The 9484-nt window shown below is 51.2% G+C and overlaps 1 non-coding gene across 1 annotated transcript; it reads right to left on the reverse strand.

Moving 5' to 3' along the window:
* Nucleotides 1-4927: 4927 nt before the first annotated feature.
* Nucleotides 4928-5009, reverse strand: TRNAT-AGU. Its single transcript has one exon. It is a non-coding gene; the product is annotated as a tRNA-Thr (tRNA).
* Nucleotides 5010-9484: the final 4475 nt, after the last annotated feature.

The following is a 9484-nucleotide window of genomic DNA, read 5'->3' on the forward strand; positions in this document are numbered from 1 at the left end:
GATGATGATATGGCTTTTCTTCTCACTTTTACTACACTTTCTTAGGCTACTTTCTAGCCACTTTCTGAAACTGTTCCATTGTCCACTCCCTGAGGGGCTAAGAGCAGAGAACCCCTGTGCTCAGGGTCACAACCTGAGCCCAACCCAAGTCACTGAAACAAACTCAAATGATGCTTCCTCCAGCAGGATCACAGAGCCACACAAAAAAACCCATGAGGAACAATCCTCCTCTGCCTTCATTTACCCCATCGCAACCCTCTCAGCAGCCCGCTCTTGCGGGAAGGACAGTGAGCTGATAGGAGCTCTGGCATAGAGACCAAGGGAGGGAAGTTGCTCCCCCTGGGTGTGAGCTGATCACATTCTGACTCCGTGTAACGGGGCTCTGAGCTTTGCCATCTTGTGAGTTCTGAGTGCTGAGCCCCCCGGACCCTTCTGCTGGGAGCATGGGGATTGCACAACAGCTGCAAGCCCTTTTCCCATCTCCTTGTCCTCCTCGGCTTCCCCAGACCTTCCCCATAAATGGTTCTATCAGGCGCTGGAGGGATCTAAGAACCTGCAGGTTTCCCGAACCCACCTCTTAAGGCAAACAGTGATTCCCTTCTCTGACACTCCTGGGCCTGGGCTTCTTTTGAGTTTTTCCCTAGGGGTCCTGACTCCCTGTGAAAATGTGTGTGTGGCATGTGGGGAACTCAGACTCTCCCCCACTAGATGAGTCCAACAGCACCTCCCCTTGGTGGGAGATTCCTAAATTCCACCCTCCCACCCTGGTTACTCTGACCAGCTGATGGCGGCAGCATGCTAAATCAACCCCAGCTCTCTGGTCTAGAAAGCAGCATCTAACCAGCCTTGTGACAGCTCCGGTTTGCTCGCTGGAGACATAATGAACCAGGAAAGAAGACAAATGTCAGACAGGGAACCTCAGCTCACAAATAAACACCCTCAGGCTCCTTCTACACTGCGACTGGGCAGTTGACTGACTTTAAATCTAGCTAGCTCAGTTGGTAGAGCATGATGCTCTTAATCCCACCATCATCAATCCAAGCCCCATGGTGGGTGGTAGCAACAGCCCTTAGGTGTCACTCTTCTGCTAATAGTCACAGTCCAAAATGAAACAAAATCTCCATGCTCTTCGGCAGGTCATGTTTCCTCCTCTCTCTGAGCTTCAGTAAAACATGAAGAGAGACCAAACTGACATTTGCATCCTCTGTTAAGAGAGGATTTTCTCCTCTTCCATTCTACCCCAGGCAAGAAGAGGGGATAATAACCATTTAACGGATGATTGCAGAGAGAAAAGTTTGGTCTTTATAAATAGGACGATGATCAATTGGTCTCCATTTCCACTGACGGTAGGACAAGAAGTAATGGGCTTAATCTGCAGCCAGGGAGATTCACGTTAGATGTTGGGAACAGCTTTCTAACTCTGAGTGTAGTTAAGCTCTGGAATAGGCTCCCAAGGGTGTCTGTGGAGTCTCTGTCCTCGGAGGTTTTTAAGAACAGGTTGAACAAACCTCTGTCAAGGATACTCTCCATATACTTGGTCCCATAGACAACCTGCTCTGGCTCTGGTTCCCTCCTTCTGCTCCCTGCCTGGGCCGGCTGCTGTGGGCACTTGACCCCACATGGCCCTGACGCATCGTCTCTGCTTGGCCCTGCCTCAGCAGAGAGGGCTGGATTTCATGACCTCTCCAGGGCCCTTGCAGCCGTACAGCTCTGTAATTCGATGCCATCACAATATAATATAAACAACAACAAAAGTGGAAACACCCCAATCTAACATCTAACAATTCAACGGGAACTGACATTCCACAGCACAAAGTGACAACACGTAGGAGTGCAAAGCCCGACAATTCAGCACCACGCAAATGAACGCCCCATGGGGCAAAATGACGCTCTGCAAAAGAGCTCAGCTCAAACCAACGCAACACAAGGCAGTGCAAAAACCATACAACATGAAACAATGTGTCAGAGTGCAAAGTGACACTGTGCAAAACAGCTCAGAGCGGGACAACGACACAGCACAAACCCACACCACAGAATCATATAGAAAGGTAGGGAAGAGAGGGACCCCGATAGTCAGGGCCAAGTCTCCCTAGGCCACCCTGACAGGTGTTTGAAGAACAGGGAAACAAAGGGCACCACGAACGTATGTTTTTTGGATGAGCCAAGAAAAGGGAGCAGCATTGTCCCCCTCGGGTAGCCCTTGTTCAGTTCCAGGTCAGAAAGCAAAACTCTTCTGCAAGAATATTCAAAATATATTGTGTTTCACTTTACTTCATAAGTACAGTTGTGTGGCTGTCAGAGTCTACCCTCACTTGAAACTGGGGGGTTTCAAGGTGAGGACCTGCATGTCTTCCCCCACCCCAAAATCTTAGGGTAGGTCTCCTTTTTGCTGCCACCACCTCGATCAATTACATGGGCCGGGACACCCCTGTTTTCCCCCTGTCTCCCTCAGAAGACACTCCCTGGGGAACACAGAACAACTCACAGAGGAGGAACCTCCCCCGTCCCCTCTCTGCCCGGAGATAAGCTGTCTCACCACCGAGAGAGAATGTCTTAGCCCCTCCCCCTATATCCACAGTAGAAGGGATTTAATCAAATCTTTAGAGAAAGAATTTATTAAAAGAAAAACAAGAAAAGACAGAATCTCTATGAGTCCAAGCTGGACACTCATAGGGTATAACCTTGCTAAGTTCTGGAGAGAATCCTCTCTCTTCTCAGTACAACCAGTACAGGCAGAATTAAGAATAATCAATAACAAACACACAGAATTGCAAACATAGGATTATTAGATAATGACACAAAGTATCTTTCTAATACTCACTATCTTGACTAGAAGAAATTAGTTCAGAAAGGTAGAAACTTGTAGACTTGATTAAAACATCTGGACTCTTGTAACTCCAAACGGCTAAAGACAAAACACACACAAACAGAGGGAAAAAGTTCCCTCCTAGGAATTTCAAATTCTCTTCCCTGATTGGTCCTCAGGTCAGGTGCCCACCAGGTACTATGTTTTAACCCTTTACTAACTATTCATGACAGTGGCAATTAAATGATGACCCTAAAGTTTCATAAAAGTGTGGGAAATATGGACGTATCTGAGAAAATGGCTTGGAATGAAGGAAGACAAAAAATTGATGGGTCGAGAGAACAGGCCCTGTTTCCCCCTGGTTTGGAGCTTCTCTCACAACTACTGGAATAGCAAAGCTAAGCAAATGGGGTTCTATTATTGCAAAGGAGATTGAAGTGAGGCCATTTTCTCCCGATAGAATTAAATGGTAATGTCAGGAGTGGGATTTGAAACCACATCTCTATGCAGAGACCAGAACACCCAAGGGATTGGGGAAAAAAGAGTCTTATAACTAGCACTTTAGACCAGTCCACCATCCTGATACTACAAAGAATGTGACTTATCAACCCTAGTTTTCATTAATAGTTGATGAACTCTTTAGGGCGGTCGAGATGGCACATCTCTTTCAACTCCTAGAGACCTTCTACAGCACAGCTGATTTTTAGACACACTCACCCAGACCTAAAGTTACATGTTTCCTGGAGCTCCATGAGTTCTGTGGTGTTGGAATCTCCCTGCTCACATTTTAAGTGATCAAAAGATGGGTGCTGGCATTCTGAGACAGTAATGGTGAACCTCAAAATCCTGCCCTGGGGGCCAGACAGTTAAGCAACCAGCACCCACAACCTCTACCATGATAGCATCCTGTCTGGCAGGGGTGGCTCTAGAAATGACGCTGCCCCAAGCAGCGCGGAGCGCTGCGCCGCCCTTCCCCGGTCCCGCAGCGGGTCCCCTTTTCCCGCGGCTCCGGTTGAGCTCCCGCCGGTATGCTTGCGGCAGCCCGGAACGAGCGGACCTGCCGCAGTCATGCCTGCGGGAGCTCAACCAGAGCCGCGGGAAGACGGGACCCGCCGCAGTCATGCCTGCGGCAGGTCCGCTCGTTCCGGGCTCCGGTGGACCTGCCGCCGGCATGCCGGCGGGAGCTCAACCGGAGCCAAATGCCGCCCCCCCGGGAAACGGCCGCCCCAAGCGCCTGCTTGGCGCGCTGGGGTCTAGAGCCGCCCCTGCTGTCTGGGAACAACTCACAGGTCAACAGCTGGGGTGTGAAATCCTCATTTCTTTGTTGCTCTATCACTGTAGTCCCCACTTTCCTATTCCTTGTCTGTATAATCTCTGTCTGGTGCTGTGACTGTATCTGTCTGCTGTATAATTAATTTGTTGGGTGTAAACCAATTAAGGTGGTGGGGTATAATAGGTTAGATAATTATGTTATAATATGTTAGGATTGGTCAGTTACATTTCAGTAAAATGATTGGTTAGGGTATAGCTAAGCAGAACTCCAGTTTTACTATATAGTCTGCAGTCAGTCAGGAAGTAAGGGGGGAATGGGAATGGGGGTAGAGGAATTAGAATTATGTTTTGCTAAGGGGGGGGGATAGGAACAGGGAAGGGGAACAGGGACACAGGCAAGGCTCTGTGGTGTCAGAGCTGGGAAGGGGGACACTGAGGAAGGGAATTGGAATCATTGCTTGCTGGAAGTTTACCCCAATAAACATTGAATTGTTTGCACCTTTGAACTTTGTGCATTGCTGCTCTCTGGTCACGTGAGAAGGACCAGGGAATGGGAGGGTGATGGGATAAACCCTCTAACAAGTACGTCTTTCAGAGTGTGAAAACCCCCAGAACCAGTATAATTAATCTGACCTAAGCCGTGGTTAGATAGTGCTAAACAAAAGGAAAGATTGTTCTGCCAATGCAGCTATTACAGGGATGGAAAACCCCTCCAGTCACTGTAGCAACTGTCTACTCCACAGTGCTACAGCAGTATTTTAAGTGTAGACAGCCTCAGAGTGAGACCAGATCTTGCTCCATGGACACTCAGGCACTAAGACAACAGCAATGACAATACACTGATGCTTCCATAGTTGGCAGGATTCAAATCTGCGTGGGGAGACCCCAATGGATTACTAGTCCATCGCCTTAATCACTCAGCCACAACTACTTGATGTACAGCTGCTTCACTACACAATGTTTCTGTTCTCACAGAATTGTCACTTCAAATTGCTCAGACCAGCTCCCACAGCACACTCATGGCTGCATTAGTGTAAGTGTGTCCATGGTGAACAGCAAGAGTTCCTGCCCATTTCCCTTCCAGCTGTAGCATGATTAGAGTGTGTTTGTGTTAATGACATTGCTATAGGTTGTTGTTCATTCCCCACACTGACAATTCAGACAGTCCCTTTCCTATTCAAATCTCCACCATATCATGCCAATAGCCGGGGTCAGGATTTCTCTGGGGCACTGAACTATTTCAGGGGGTTGATGCATGAACTCAGCCTTGCATTCCATCCCTGATGTTTCATAGACTAACAACAGCAGCAGAAAGAAAGAGCCGAGCCAATATCTCCCTGGCAGGGATGCAGGTGCCACGTCCCCTCTGACTGGCCATCGCCATTGCAGGACAGAAGGGTTCACTGGAATCGAATACCATGGCTCAGACCAGAGACACAAGGAGGTTTTGCTGTTCATGGATCTGTGCAAATGAAATTGTGTCTCTGTGTGAAATTGAGGCAGGAAATGAAACGTCCACATGGTGGCCCAGTGCCCTAAGGAATGTGGGTGAGGGACTCTGGCTGAGAAATTATGTAACAGGAATTGGTATCAATGTATTGCCCTGATTAAAGGCTATGGCTAAAAGGCAGCCACTGTTGTTAGTACTTGAACCTGCGTGAAGACACCCGAGTGGGTATCAAGTCCATTGCCTTAACCAGGGATAGTCGATTATTTTATCAAGATCCAAATTTCTTGGTCAAGGTCCAGTCAATGTCTAGACAGCAGAGAAAATAATACACTGATGATAATAAGAAGTATATAGAAAGATTTTGCAGTCACTATGGGCATAACTATGGTGATTGTTTCGTGTTTCACTCTTAATATCGGGCACCACCACTGCCTTTCCCTTTAGTCTTGTAGTTAACAAAGGGTAAAACTAAACATCACTTCAGATACAAGGGAGTGTTTGTGTTTATTCCTGTTAGCTACACAGGGGTTTGATGTAGCTGCTTTCAGTCCTCTGGCTCTGCTGGGATAAGTAACATTCCAGGGAGTCACTGAACTGAAGGAGGGAGATCACTTTTTGACAGGTTACGCCTCCTCTTAAGGGTGTTTGTCTGGCTGGCAGCCCTGGTTCCCAGGTGTCTCCTGAGGGAAGAAAGTTTCTGTGCAAAATACCAAAACTTTTAACAGAGAGGAGGGAAAGGCGATGGCCACGTGATGGGGCCAGTATGTATGACAACATGGTTCTTCTATGTGGGATGACTCTGAACACTGACTGATCTCCACTCCCTTGGATTTGAAGAGATGTTTAGCTGTACTCTTGGGAACCTATAAGGCTGAAGCAATTTTATGGATGGTGAGAGCACGATTGAAGGGTTATTTAATGTTGTAAAAATTGTTAAAAACACTTAGCTTAAACTGGAACTGCCTGTTATTAAAGGCTGGTTTTCCCACATCAGTTCCATAAGCTCTGCTAGAAACACCCTGGGTTCTCTCCTGCCTCGGTGGGAACTAGAGGGAATCGTCCCCTGCTGCCCTTGGCTCCAGGCTGGTTTTTCTGGGGAGGGGACGTGGAATTGGTTTGTTTGCTGTTGAGAAGGGAGCCGGGCCCGGGCCAGTTCTCAGGGAACGAGAACTCCCAGCATCTTCCCAGCCCAGCCCAGGCTGCTGCCCTGTCCCAGCCTCTGTTCCCCTGGGGGCCCTGCGCGTTTGACTCTAGAGCAGGCCGGGAGCAGCAGCTGAGGCAGAGGACAGCCTGGGCCGGGCAGATAAGAAGGAGTTTAGCCAGAAAAAAAGGTAAAATGGCAGTGGAGTATCACCTTGGACTCGACAGCATTTCTCCATTGGTCTGTCTGCTTTGGGGCAGGGACAATAACACGTCCTGCTGCATTCGTTATTTAAACCATAAGAAAAACCACACTGGGCCAGACCAAAGGCCCATCTAGCTCTGAATCTTGTCTTCTGACAGTAGCCAATAATAGGTGCCCCAACAACCAGTCAAAAAGGGACCACTGGAGTTGAACCCAGGATCGCCTGTTTATGAAACAGATGCTTTAGCCAGCTAAGCCATGGTGCCTGTGGGTAGCTATAACACCCTGTCTGCCCACACCTGACTCCCTGCCATCTCCACTGGGGCCTGACAAGCTTTGCTTGTGTTTGGATTCTGCAAAGCAGAGGAGCAGGTGACGTTTCCCTTACAAGTTGTGTGTGTGTGTGAATCTTTGGCCAGGTCTGCACTACAAAGTTATTTCAGCAGAATTATATTGCTCTGGAGTGTGAAAAACACACAACGCTCCCTCGGTCGGCAGCTTGTGGCTGGTGCACACACTGCAATGCCATGTCTGGCGACAAAACTGCCCTGTTTTGCTGACAAAATAAAATGACTTCGATGAGAGGTCTAGAGCTTTTTGCTGCAAACTTAAATTGACAGAGCAGACGCTGCTGTTCATTATATCACCATAACTGACCTCCTCCAGTATCCCACAATGCCCTCTGTGAACTCACCTGCCCTGCATTCCTGCTACAGAGCCATGGGCCCCTCCCCTTTCATCGCTCTGGGAAGTTCTCACAGCTGAGCCTGCTGCTCTGCTCCGGCAGCCAGGAGCAAATCACTGCCGTGGATGCTGTTCTCTCCCGCCGTGCGAACACAGAGCAGGGTGGTGGGAACTTCCTTACATGGGGGGGGGCACTGGCATCTGAATGTGACACCCCCATGACATCCCTTCCCTCGAGGAGGCCCTTACCTTCTAAACAGGGATGGCTGGTCTCTAGTAAAATCAGGAAAAGGGAAGGAGAAAACTCAAAAGAGGTTCCTTCTGGCACTCACGTCCGTGAACCCGAATACTCCCTATATATATGTGAATCCAAATACTCTCTCAGTCCTCAAAGAGAGACCTGGAGAAGGAGACTGGCTGAAGCAAAGCCACAGGGGTCTCTGAGGTTTCCCTGGCCCCTCGCCCCTGTCCTGCCTGCCTGATGTCAGCATCTCTCTGTGAGGTCACCACCACCCCACCACCTTTAACCAATAGTCTGAGGTCCTGCAAAAGGCCTTTGTGATGTCACTGCCACAACCCTCCCTTGCTGTGCTAATGTCCTGCCCCTGGCCAGGCACTTTGGAGGTTTGAGCTACTCCCTGTGGATCACCCCACTCAAGGAGCGTTCGTTCTAGGCAGCAAGCCGGCTAGACAGGAAAACATCAGATGCTGCTCCCAATGCTACACTCAGTTTTTCAGAAATTAGTCGACTTTATGGCCAGAAGAGACCATTAGAGCATCTAATCTGACCCCCTGCATATCACAGGCCTCCTGTATGACACAATAGCTACTTTTGGGGCAAACACATTCCAGAAAGGCATCTAGTCTTCATTTAATGACATCAGGAGATGGTGAATCCACCACTTTCCTTGGTAGCTTGTTCCTGTGGTGAATCATCCTCGCTGTTGAATATTTGTGCCTTAGTTGCAGTGATGAGCTGCCAAAATCATAACAACCAGTTCCCTCCTCACCCCAGGAGGAATCATGCCCCCCCCGCCGACTCCTGCCCCAACCAACCCCCTGCGTTCCTTGATGCCCCCCCAAGGGACCCCTGCCCCATCCACCCCCCTTCCCTGTACCCTGAGTACCCTCCACCGCCCCATCCAACTCCTCCTCTCATTCCTGACAGACCCCCAGGACCTCTGCCCCATCCAACCCCCCCTTCTCTCTGTCCCCTGACTGCCCCTGGAACCCTTGCCCCTGACTGCCTCCCACTGCCCCATCCAACCCCTGATCCTTTCTGACTGCCCCCCCAGGACCCTGGCCCCCATTCAATCCCCCTGTTCCCTGCCCTCTGACCCCCACCCCAAACTCCCTACCCTCTCTCCAACACCTCCCTGCCCCCTTACCGCTGCCTGGACGTGGCTGGGCCGGGACAGGAGTCACGCGGCCGGAGCCGGAGGATGCGGCGGGAGCCCGGCGACCGGAGACAGGTGGCTGGCCAGGTGGAGCCAGGGAGGGCTGCGGCCAGAGCTGGAGCCGGGCAGCCGGGGCCGCCGCCACGCCCAGACCCGTGCTGCCGGAGCCCAGCCCCCTGGCAAAACAGCAGGGGCGGCTGGAGCCATGGGGCCAGGCCGGGCCGGAGGTGGGGGGCCGTGTCCAGAGCCGGGCAACCCGGTAGGTGGGGGCACGGCGGGGCCTGGGGGCTCGGGACGCGGGCCGGGAGGGTTGTGGCCGGGGCGGGGACGCGGGGACGTGCCGCGGTCGGTGAGGGTCGGGCGGGGACCCGGGGATGGGGTGGGGCGGCCGGGACGGGAAGGTTGGCCGGGGACCCGGGAAAGGGGGCTGGGTGGCCGGGCAGGGTCGCGGCCGGGAGCATGGGGACGCGGGGACGCGGCCGGGAGGGTCGGGCGGGGACCCGGGGACTGGGGTGGGGCCGCAGCCGGGG

This window comes from Mauremys reevesii, linkage group 12 (assembly GCF_016161935.1).
Source record: "Mauremys reevesii isolate NIE-2019 linkage group 12, ASM1616193v1, whole genome shotgun sequence".
NCBI lineage: Eukaryota > Metazoa > Chordata > Testudines > Geoemydidae > Mauremys > Mauremys reevesii.